This window comes from Amblyomma americanum, chromosome 4 (assembly GCF_052857255.1).
Source record: "Amblyomma americanum isolate KBUSLIRL-KWMA chromosome 4, ASM5285725v1, whole genome shotgun sequence".
Classification (NCBI taxonomy): domain Eukaryota; kingdom Metazoa; phylum Arthropoda; class Arachnida; order Ixodida; family Ixodidae; genus Amblyomma; species Amblyomma americanum.
The window spans coordinates 20373037-20385848 of record NC_135500.1 but is presented as its reverse complement, the minus strand read 5'-3'; the positions used below and the strand labels follow the sequence as shown (position 1 = coordinate 20385848).

General features: G+C 52.7%; 1 protein-coding gene across 14 annotated transcripts in view; it reads right to left on the bottom strand.

The window, feature by feature from the left end:
* The window catches only part of LOC144127822 (rifampicin phosphotransferase-like), a 685750-nt gene that overhangs the window by 431513 nt on the left and 241425 nt on the right, over nucleotides 1-12812 (bottom strand). The window lies entirely within an intron of this gene.

Here is a 12812-nt window from a genome sequence, read left to right as displayed (position 1 = left end):
CCTTCGATCTAATCTCCCCGATTTTGGCGGTATCAAGACTATCGAAGTCAAGAAGCACCGCCAGACGCCCAAAGGACAGCCGTTGCCTCAACTAGGTAAAGGTGACGTCGTCAGGCTGCGAGGCACAACTTGGTCACAGAAAGAAAAGGTGGTTGGGGAAGCTGCCCCGAGGTCCTACCACGTTGTAACTGAAAGTCGTCGTGTTCTTCGGCGCAACAGGCGACACCTGCTTCATTCCAGCGAGCAGTATGCTGAAACAAGTGACGATGACATTGACGACGACTGCGCAGACGAAGCTGACCCAAATGCAAGGAACAGTCCAGGGAGTGTGACACCGCAGCCTTATGGCACTACAAGTGCAGCACCCCAGCAGCCTCCGGGGCTCTGTGACCAACATCTAGCCCACGGTGCCACGCCTTCGGCTTCGATTACCCATCCAGAGCAACCCACAAGTGTCATCAGTCTGAGGAGGTCGACTCGTACCGCGAAGCCCCCCCAACGTCTTCGTTATGACGCTGCTTTCAATCAGTTATCATGAACTTGAACCACTGTCTTGTGCTAACCTTGGAAGGATGTATCGGGCTTGCGTGATAACACGATAACAATGTGCCTGACATGCGCAGTGCTTAAACCGCGCTATAACGAAGGCTATATCAATGCTCCGCAATAAACTTGCTCTTCTTGTTCTGGCCTTCATGCTGTCGAGTGCCGTCATTGCGAACTGATACACTTGAGTGTCCGGTCCTCTTCACTGGCAGCGTCGCTTCGTATCCAGTTCTGTGCTACGACGGAATCCCTTTGCGCTCTTCGACGGGAGTGCGCCGGCGTCGACAAATGCTCCGACGGCCCATGGAATGCTTTCCTGACGCAGCTGGTAACCGCTTCTCAAGATTTTTACTACCGATCGGCATCGACGTCAACCATCGCAGAAGATATAAATGGGCTTCACCATCGCCACCCCTTCGTGGGCATGGGAGCAGCGATACGATGTGGTTCACGAACTTGTTTCGTTTTTTCATCCTTCAGTGTTCGGTCCTCTTCACTGGCAGCTTCGCTACAGATCCAGTTCTGTGCTACGACGGAATCATTTTGCCGCTTTTCGACAGGAGTATGCCGGCGTGAAGTGACAAATGCTCCGACAGCCTATGGAATACTTTCGTGACGCAGCTCGTAACCGCTTCTCAAGATTTTTACTACCGATCGGCATCGACGTCAACCATCGTAGAAGATATAAATGGGCTGCACCATCGCCACCCCTTCAGTGGGCATGGGAGCAGCGATACGATGTGGTTCACGAATTTCTTTCGTTTTTTCATCTTCAGTGTCCGGTCCTCTTCACTGGCAGCGTCGCTTCGGATCCAGTTCTGTGCTACGACGGAATCCCTTTGGCGCTTTTCGACGGGAGGGCGCCGGCCTCAAGTGACAAATGCTCCGACGGCGCATGGAATGCTTTCGTGACGCAGCTGGTAACCGCTTCTCAAGATTTTTACCGCCGATCGGCATCGACGTCAAACATCGCAGAAGATATAAAAGGGCTGCACCATCGCCACCACTTCAGTGGGCACGGGAGCAGCGATACGATGTTGTTCACGACCTTGTTTCGTTTTTTCATCCTTCAGTGTCCGGTCCTCTTCACTGGCATCGTCTCTACGGATCCAGTTCTGTGCTACGACGGAATCCCTTTGGCGGTTTTCGACGGGAGGGCACCCGCCTCAAGTGACAAATGCTCTGACAGCCCATGGAATGCTTTCGTGACGCAGCTGGTAACCGCTTCTCAAGATTCTTACCACCGATCGATATCGAAGTCAACCATCGCAGAAGATATAAATGGGTTGCACCATCGCCCCCCCCCCCCCCTCAGTGGGCATGGGAGCAGCGATACGATGTGGTTCACGAATTTCTTTCGTTTTTTCATCGTTCAGTGTCCGGTCCTCTTCACTGGCAGCGTCGCTTCGGATCCATTTCTGTGCTACGACGGAGTCCCTTTGGCGCTTTTCGACAGGACGGCGCCGGAGTCAAGTGACAAATGCTCCGACGGCCCATGGAATTCTTTCCTGACGCAGCTGGTAACCGCTTCTCAAGATTTTTACCACCAATCGGCATCGACTTCAAACATCGCAGAAGATATAAATGAACTGCACCATCACCACCCCTTCAGTTTGCATGGGAGCAGCGATACGATGTGGTTCACAAATTTCTTTCGTTTTTCCATCCTTCAGCGTCCGGTCCACTTCACTGGCAGCGTCGCTTCGGATCCAGTTCTGTGCTACGACGGAATCCCTTTGGCGCTTTTCGACGGGAGGGCGCCGGCCTCAAGTGACAAATGCTCCGACGGCCCATGGAATGCTTTCGTGACGCAGCTTGTAACCGCTTCTCAAGATTTTTACCACCGATCGGCATCGACGTCAACCATCGCAGAAGATATAAATGGGTTGCACCATCGCCCCCCCCCCCCCCCCTCTGTGGGCATGGGAGCAGCGATACGATGTGGTTCACGAATTTCTTTCGTTTTTTCATCCTTCAGCGTCCGGTCCACTTCACTGACAGCGTCGCTTCGGATCCAGTTCTGTGCTACGACGGAATCCCTTTGGCGTTTTTCGACAGGAGGGCGCCGGCGTCAAGTGACAAATGCACCGACGGCCCATGGAATGCTTTCCTGACGCAGCTGGTAACCGCTTCTCAAGATTTTTACCACCGATCGGCATCGACGTCAAACATCGCAGAAGATATAAATGGGCTGCACCATCGCCACCCCTTCAGTGGGCATGGGAGCAGCGATACGATGTTGTTCACGAATTTCGTTCGTTTTTTCATCCTTCAGTGTCCGGTCCTCTTCACTGGCAGCGTCGCTTCGGATCCAGTTCTGTGCTAAGACGGATCCCTTTGGCGCTCTTCGACTGACCACACCCAACCCACGCGAGTGGGGAACAGCATCAACCGAGATTCGTGCCCAGACTTATCATTTGTCAAAGGGGTAAGGCACGCAAGATGGGAAAACGACGGCGAAACTCTAGGCAGTGACCACTGCATCCTGCGCATCCATATAGAAACCCTCCCGATCAGGCGACAACATGGCCAGGCTAGACTGACAAACTGGGAAGCCTATAGGAAATCCAGGGCACAGCATGAAGGCGCTGAGATCACCGACATAGAAGGCTGGGTCGCAAGAATCAAGAAAGACTGGCGAAAACTAACCCGAAAGGTCGCCCTCACTACCAACACACCCGAGGTGGACAAACATCTCTTACACCTTTGGGACGCCAGACGGGGCCTACTAAAAAGGTGGAAAAGGCAAAAGCATAATAGGCGGCTCAAGCGTAAGATCGCTGAGGTCACCAGACCAGCGGAAGAATATGCGACGGAGCTCTTGAGGCGCGACTGGAACCAAAAGTGCAACGAACTTCAGTGGACTCTATGTTGTGCCAAGACATGGGCCTTGCTAAGGGCTCTCATAGACTCAACCACCACATAATCCGAAACCCGTAAGACGACCCAAAGGATCGCGCACCAGTTCCAAGGCACTGACGAGGAAATGCTACAGAACATCAAGCAGCGTTACATAGGCAATGCAACATACGCCGACAGCAGCTTGGCATACACGGGCGAAACGAATCCCGCTCTGGACGAACCCCTTACCATAGAAGAAGTCAGACACGCTGTGATGTCCGCCACAAAGAACACAACACCAGGGAGGGATGGCATCACCAATGCCATGATAAGAAATCTGGATGACAATTCAATCAAAAGATTCTCGGAGTTCATAAATAAACACTGGGAACAGGGGACCCTCCCGGACGACTGGAGACATGCGGAAATAGCAATGATTCCGATGTCCGGAAAGACTCCAAACCTGGACAATCTTAGACCCATTTCCTTAACATCATGCTTGGGAAAAATGTACGAGAGAGTTGTGCATCACAGGTTGCAGACCCACCTTGAGGACAACGAACTCATGCCGCACACTATGTTTGGATTTCGAAAATACCTATCGACACAGGACGTTCTCTTGCAGATCAAGGAGGAGGTACTTACTTCCGTTCCAAAATATGGAGAAAACATCTTGCTCGCTCTCGATCTTCAAGCGGCCTTCGACAACGTCAGTCACAGGGCTGTGCTGGAGGGGCTCAGCAAACTGGGTTGTGGGCAGAGAATATTCAACTATGTGAAAGCCTTTCTGACTAACCGAACCGCTACCATTGGAATAGGAGGCATCAGGACTGACACCTTCAACACCCCAGAAAAAGGAACACCACAAGGCTCTGTGCTATCACCTATGCTTTTTAATATTGCAATGATTGGTTTAGCAAGGGCTCTCGAAAAAATTGAAGGAATCAGGCATGCCATCTACGCAGATGATATCACAATCTGGGTGACAAGGGGATCCTTAGGCGAAAAACAAGAGCTTCTTCAGCGAGCGGCAGACACGGTCAACGCATACGCCCGACACTGTGGACTTGCATGCTCCCCTGAAAAATCCGAGGTGCTCAGAGTCTACAGACAAGGGTATGATCTGCAAAACTCCATAGATATCTACATAGGGGAAACGAAGGTTCCAGAAGTATCGAAAGTTAGGATCCTCGGCATGTGGGTCCAAAGCAACCGTCGTATTGATCTCACGATCAGACAGCTAGCAAATACCACAGCACAGATCACCAGGATGATTGCAAGAATTTCCAACAGAAGAGGTATGAAGGAGGAAGACACATGTAGGCTAGTACAGGCCCTCGTGGTCAGTAGGATCTTATACGGCGTCCCCTACCAAACACCGCTCGAGCAAGAAAAGGAGCAGTTGGAGGCAATTCTTAGAAAAGCATACAAATGCGCTCTCGGACTGCTGGTCAGCACTTGGACGCAGAAATTCCTTAAACTGGGCATAAACAACACAGTACAAGAACATATCGAGGCCCACCTTATCGCACAGAAAACAAGACTGATTCTTTCCGCAACAGGCAGAAACACGCTGCGGTTGCTGGGCATGAGGGACGCTTTGAAAGAAATCAATAGCACAGCGAGCGTTCCAAATGAAATCAGGAGGATCATTGAGATCAGTTCGATTCCAAAAAACATGCATCCAGATATACATAAGGCGAGAAGAAAGGCAAGATCTGAATTCCATGAAAGAAGCTTCGCCGGGGCAAAAGACGTATTATATGTTGACGCAACAACATACAGACACCGATATGGCTTGGTAGCCAGCGTGGTGGATCACCAGCTCAGGGAAATCAACACCGCGTCGATAAAAACCAACTACGTACTCGGGGCTGAGGAAGCAGCAATTGCACTCGCCATCACCCTGCAGAGTGACGAGCCCCATGCACACATCATTACAGACTCGCAAGAGGCGTGCAGAAGATACAGCAGTGGACGCATATCCACTGCAGCCATTCACATACTCAAGGCGAGGACAATCACTTTTAAGAGATGCTTCATTACGTGGACACCAGGCCTTGAGGCTGTCAAAGGGAACCAATGTGCGGACGCCAATGCCCGAGCATACGCCAACCGGGAGGCGCGCACCGAAGGGGAACTGGACGCAGTCACTAGACGGTATGGAGCCATCTTAGAAGACCAACGAGCCCTCCGGAGGACCTACCCGCCTTTCCACAAAGACCTTAGTAAACAGCAGTCGGTTGCCTGGAGACAACTACAGACTAATACATACCCCAATCTGAGTTTACTCAGCAAAATCTATCCAATCACTTATGAAAACAAATGCCCGATATGCGGTGAACACGCAACGCTTTACCACGTTACATGGGCCTGTCAGAAAATGCAGGCAGCGCCGATAAACAACACACCTACACCGGAGCAGTGGGAGGCTGCGCTGTCCAGCTCGAAGCCTGAAGAGCAGCTCAAGCTGATCAACAGGGCTCGCAAGACTGCAAAGGCCGCTGGGGCCCTGGACTGAGGGCTCCACCTACGCTGCGAGAAATAACCCTTATACAATAAAGTTTTTCATTCATTCATTCATTCATTCATTCGACAGGAGTGCGCCGGCGTCAAGTGACAAATGCTCCGACGGCCCATGGAATGCTTTCGTGACGCAGCTGGTAACCGCTTCTCAAGATTTTTACCACCGATCGACATCGAAGTCAACCATCGCAGAAGATATAAATGGGTTGCAGCATCGCCCCCCCCCCCCCATCAGTGGGCATGGGAGCAGCGATACGATGTGGTTCACGAATTTCTTTCGTTTTTTCATCCTTCAGTGTCCGGTCCTCTTCACTGGAAGCGTCGCTACGGATCCAGTTCTGTGCTACGACGGAGTCCCTTTGGCGCTTTTCGACAGGAGGGCGCCGGAGTCAAGTGACAAATGCTCTGACGGCCCATGGAATGCTTTCCTGACGCAGCTGGTAACCGCCTCTCAAGATTTTTAGCACCGATCGGAATCGAGGTCAAACATAGCAGAAGATATAAATGGGCTGCTCCATCGCCACCCCTTCAGTGGGCATGGGAGCAGCGATACGATGCGGTTCACGAATTTCGTTCGTTTTTTCATCCTTCAGTGTCCGGTCCTCTTATCTGGCAGCGGCGCTTCGGATCCAGTTCTGTGCTACGACGGAGTCCCTTTGGCGCTTTTCGACAGGAGGGCGCCGGAGTCAAGTGACAAATTCTCCGACGGCTCATGGAATGCTTTCCTGACGCAGCTGGTAACCGCTTCTCAAGATTTTTACCACCGATCGGCATCGACGTCAAACATCACAGAAGATATAAATGGGCTGCATCATCGCCACCCCTTCAGTGGGCATGGGAGCAGCGATACGTTGTGGTTCACGAATTTCTTTCGTTTTTTCATCCTTCAGTGTCCGGTCCTCTACACTGGCAGCGTCGCTTCGGATCCAGTTCTGTGCTAAGACGGATCCCTTTCGCGCTCTTCGACGGGAGTGCGCCGGCGTCAAGTGACAAATGCTCCGATGGCCCATGGAATGCTTTCGTGACGCAGCTTGTAACCGCTTCTCAAGATTTTTACCACCGATCGGCATCGACGTCAAAAATCCCAGAAGATATAAAAGGGCTGCGCCATCGCCACCCCTTCAGTGGGCACGGGAGCAGCGATACGATGTTGTTCACGACCTTCTTTCGTTTTTTCAACCTTCAGTGTCAGGTCCTCTTCACTGGCATCGTCTCTACGGATCCAGTTCTGTGCTACGACGGAATCCCTTTGGCGCTTTTGGACGGGAGGGCGCCCGCCTCAAGTGACAAAATGCTGCGACGGCCCATGGAATGCGTTGGTGACGCAGCTGGTAACCCCTTCTCAAGATTTTTACCACCGATCGGCATCGACGTCAACCATCGCAGAAGATATAAATGGGCTGCATCGCCACCCCTTCGTGGGCATGGGAGCAGCGATACGATGTGGTTCACGAGCTTCTTTCGTTTTTTCATCCTTCAGTGTCCGGTCCTCTTCACTGGCAGCGTCGCTTCGGATCCAGTTCTGTGCTACGACGGAATCCCTTTGGCGCTTCTCGACTGGAGTGCGCCGGCGTCAAGTGACAAATGCTCCGACGGCCGATGGAATGCTTTCGTGACGCAGCTGGTAACCGCTTCTCAAGATTTTTACCACCGATCGGAATCGACGTCAACCATCGAAGAAGATATAAATGGGCTGCACCATCGCCACCCCCTTCAGTGGGCATGGGAGCAGCGATACGATGTGGTTCACGAACTTCTTTCGTTTTTTCATCCTTCAGTGTCCGGTCCTCTTCACTGGCAGCGTCGCTTCGTATCCAGTTCTGTGCTATGACGGAATCCCTTTGCGCTCTTCGACGGGAGTGCGCCGGTGTCGACAAATGCTCCGACGGCCTATGGAATGTTTTCGTGACGCAGCTGGTAACCGCTTCTCAAGATTTTTACCACCGATCGGAATCGACGTCAACCATCGCCGAAGATATAAATGGGCTGCACCATCGCCACCCCTTCGTGGGCATGGGAGCAGCGATACGATGAGGTTCACGAACTTGTTTCGTTTTTTCATCCTTCAGTGTTCGGTCCTCTTCACTGGCAGCTTCGCTACGGATCCAGTTCTGTGCTACGACGGAATCACTTTGCCGCTTTTCGACAGGAGTGTGCCGGCGTGAAGTGACAAATGCTCCGACAGCCTATGGAATACTTTCGTGACGCAGCTCGTAACCGCTTCTCAAGATTTTTACTACCGATCGGCATCGACGTCAACCATCGTAGAAGATATAAATGGGCTGCACCATCGCCACCCCTTCAGTGGGCATGGGAGCAGCGATACGATGTGGTTCACGAATTTCTTTCGTTTTCTCATCTTCAGTGTCCGGTCCTCTTCACTGGCAGCGTCGCTTCGGATCCAGTTCTGTGCTACGATGGAATCCCTTTGGCGCTTTTCGACAGGAGGGCGCCGGCGTCAAGTGACAAATGCTCCGACGGCCCATGGAATGCTTTCGTGACGCAGCTGGTAACCGCTTCTCAAGATTTTTACCACCGATCGGCATCGACGTCAACCATCGCAGAAGATATAAATGGGTTGCACCATCACCCCCCCCCCCCCCCCTCAGTGGGTATGGGACAGCGATACGATGCGGTTCACAAATTTCTTTCGTTTTTCCATCCTTCAGCGTCCGGTCCACTTCACTGGCAGCGTCGCTTCGGATCCAGTTCTGTGCTACGACGGAATCCCTTTGGCGCTTTTCGACAGGAGGGCGCCGGCGTCAAGTGACAAATGCTCCAACGGCCCATGGAATGCTTACCTGACGCAACTGGTAACCGCTTCTCAAGATTTTTACCACCGATCGGCATCGACGCAAACATCGCAGAAGATATAAATGGGCTGCACCATCACCGCCCCTTCAGTGGGCATGGGAGCAGCGATACGATGTGGTTCACGAATTTCTTTCGTTTTTTCATCTTCAGTGTCCGGTCCTCTTCACTGGCAGCGTCGCTACGGATCCAGTTCTGTGCTACGACGGAATCCCTTTGGCGCTTTTCGACGGGAGGGCGCCGGCCTCAAGTGACAAATGCTCCGACGGCCCATGGAATGCTTTCGTGATGCAGCTGGTAACCGCTTCTCAAGATTTTTACCACCAATCGGCATCGACGTCAACCATCGCAGAAGATATAAATGGGTTGCACCATCGCCCCCCCCCCCCCCTCAGTGGGCATGGGAGCAGCGATACGATGTGGTTCACGAATTTCTTTCGTTTTTTCATCCTTCAGCGTCCGGTCCACTTCACTGGCAGCGTCGCTTCGGATCCAGTTCCGTGCTACGACGGAATCCCTTTGGCGCTTTTCGACAGGAGGGCGCCGGCGTCAAGTGACAAATGCACCGACGGCCCTTGGAATGCTTTCCTGACGCAGCTGGTAACCGCTTCTCAAGATTTTTACCACCGATCGGCATCGACGTCAAACATCGCAGAAGAGATAAATGGGCTGCACCATCGCCACCCCTTCAGTGGGCATGGGAGCAGCGATACGATGTGGTTCACGAATTTCGTTCGTTTTTTCATCCTTCAGTGTCCGGTCCTCTTCACTGGCAGCGTCGCTTCGTATCCAGTTCTGTGCTACGACGGAATCCCTTTGCGCTCTTCGACGGGAGTGCGCCGGCGTCGACAAATGCTCCGACAGCCCATGGAATGCTTTCGTGACGCAGCTGGTAACCGCTTCTCAAGATTTGTACCACCGATCGGCATTGAAGTCAACCAACGCAGAAGATATAAAAGGGCTGCACCATCGCCACCCCGTCAGTGGCTATGGGAGCAGCGATACGATGTGGTTCACGAGCTTCTTTCGTTTTTTCATCCTTCATTGTCCGGTCCTCTTCACTGGCAGCGTCGCTACGGATCCAGTTCTGTGCTACGACGGAATCCCTTTGGCGCTTCTCGACGGGAGTGCGCCGGCGTCAAGTGACAAATGCTCCGACGGCCCATGGAATGCGTTGGAGACGCAGCTGGTAACCACTTCTCAAGATTTTTGCCACCGATCGGCATCGACGTCAACCATCGCAGAAGATATAAATGGGCTGCACCATCGCAACCCCTTCGTGGGCATGGGAGCAGCGATACGATGTGGTTCACGACCTTCTTTCGTTTTTTCATCCTTCAGTGTCCGGTCCTCTTCACTGGCAGCGTCGCTTCGGATCCAGTTCTGTGCTACGACGGAATCCCTTTGGCGCTTCTCGACGGGAGTGCGCCGGCGTCAAGTGACAAATGCTCCGACGGCCGATGGAATGCTTTCGTGACGCAGCTGGTAACCGCTTCTCAAGATTTTTACCAGCGATCGGAATCGACGTCAACCATCGAAGAAGATATAAATGGGCTGCACCATCGCCACCCCCTTCAGTGGGCATGGGAGCAGCGATACGATGTGGTTCACGAACTTCTTTCGTTTTTTCATCCTTCAGTGTCCGGTCCTCTTCACTGGCAGCGTCGCTTCGTATCCAGTTCTGTGCTACGACGGAATCCCTTTGCGCTCTTCGACGGGAGTGCGCCGGTGTCGACAAATGCTCCGACGGCCTATGGAATGCTTTCGTGACGCAGCTGATAACCGCTTCTCAAGATTTTTACCACCGATCGGAATCGACGTCAACCATCGAAGAAGATATAAATGGGCTGCACCATCGCCACCACTTCAGTGGGCATGGGAGCAGCGATACGATGTGGTTCACGAACTTCTTTCGATTTTTCATCCTTCAGTATCCGGTCCTCTTCACTGGCAGCGTCGCTTCGTATCCAGTTCTGTGCTACGACGGAATCCCTTTGCGCTCTTTGACGGGAATGCGCCGGCGTCGACAAATGCTCCGACGGCCCATGGAATGCTTTTGTGACGCAGCTGGTAACCGCTTCTCAAGATTTTTACTACCGATCGGCATCGACGTCAACCATCGCAGAAGATATAAATGGGCTGCACCATCGCCACCCCTTCGTGGGCATGGGAGCAGCGATACGATGTGGTTCACGAACTTGTTTCGTTTTTTCATCCTTCAGTGTTCGGTCCTCTTCACTGGCAGCTTCGCTACGGATCCAGTTCTGTGCTACGACGGAATCACTTTACCGCTTTTCGACAGGAGTGTGCCGGCGTGAAGTGACAAATGCTCCGACGGCCCATGGAATACTTTCGTGACGCAGCTCGTAACCGCTTCTCAAGATTTTTACTACCGATCGGCATCGTCGTCAACCATCGTAGAAGATATAAATGGGTTGCACCATCGCCACCCCTTCAGTGGGCATGGGAGCAGCGATACGATGTGGTTCACGAATTTCTTTCGTTTTTTCATCTTCAGTGTCCGGTCCTCTTCACTGGCAGCGTCGCTTCGGATCCAGTTCTGTGCTACGACGGAATCCCTTTGGCGCTTTTCGACGGGAGGGCGCCGGCCTCAAGTGACAAATGCTCCGACGGCGCATGGAATGCTTTCGTGACGCAGCTGGTAACCGCTTCTCAAGATTTTTACCACCGATCGGCATCGACGTCAACCATCGCAGAAGATATAAATGGGTTGCATCATCGCCCTCCCCCCCTCAGTGGGCATGGGAGCAGCGATACGATGTGGTTCACGAATTTCTTTCGTTTTTTCATCCTTCAGTGTCCGGTCCACTTCACTGGCAGTGTCGCTTCGGATCCAGTGCTGTGCTACGACGGAATTTTTTGGCGCTTTTCGACAGGAGTGTGCCGGCGTGAAGTGACAAATGCTCCGACGGCCCATGGAATGCTTTCGTAACGCAGCTTGTAACCGCTTCTCAAGATTTTTACCGCCGATCGGCATCGACGTCAAACATCGCAGAAGATATAAAAGGGCTGCACCATCGCCACCCCTTCAGTGGGCACGGGAGCAGCGATACGATGTTGTTCACGACCTTCTTTCGTTTTTTCATCCTTCAGTGTCCGGTCCTCTTCACTGGCATCGTCTCTACGGATCCAGTTCTGTGCTTCGACGGAATCCCTTTGGCGCTTTTCGACGGGAGTGCGCCGGCCTCAAGTGACAAATGCTCCGACGGCCCATGGAATGCTTTCGTGACGCAGCTGGTAACCGCTTCTCAAGATTCTTACCACCGATCGACATCGAAGTCAACCATCGCAGAAGATATAAATGGGTTGCACCATCGCCCCCCCCCCCTCTGTGGGCATGGGAGCAGCGATACGATGTGGTTCACGAATTTCTTTCGTTTTTTCATCGTTCAGTGTCCGGTCCTCTTCACTAGCAGCGTCGCTTCGGATCCATTTCTGTGCTACGACGGAGTCCCTTTGGCGCTTTTCGACAGGACGGAGCCGGAGTCAAGTGACAAATGCTCCGACGGCCCATGGAATTCTTTCCTGACGCAGCTGGTAACCGCTTCTCAAGATTTTTACCACCAATCGGCATCGACTTCAAACATCGCAGAAGATATAAATGAACTGCACCATCACCACCCCTTCAGTTTGCATGGGAGCAGCGATACGATGTGGTTCACAAATTTCTTTCGTTTTTCCATCCTTCAGCGTCCGGTCCACTTCACTGGCAGCGTCGCTTCGGATCCAGTTCTGTGCTACGACGGAATCCCTTTGGCGCTTTTCGACGGGAGGGCGCCGGCCTCAAGTGACAAATGCTCCGACGGCCCATGGAATGCTTTCGTGACGCAGCTGGTAACCGCTTCTCAAGATTTTTACCACCGATCGGCATCGACGTCAACCATCGCAGAAGATATAAATGGGTTGCACCATCGCCCCCCCCCCCCCCCCCCCCTCAGTGGGCATGGGAGCAGCGATACGATGTGGTTCACGAATTTCTTTCGTTTTTTCATCCTTCAGCGTCCGGTCCACTTCACTGACAGCGTCACTTCGGATCCAGTTCTGTGCTATGACGGAATCCCTTTGGC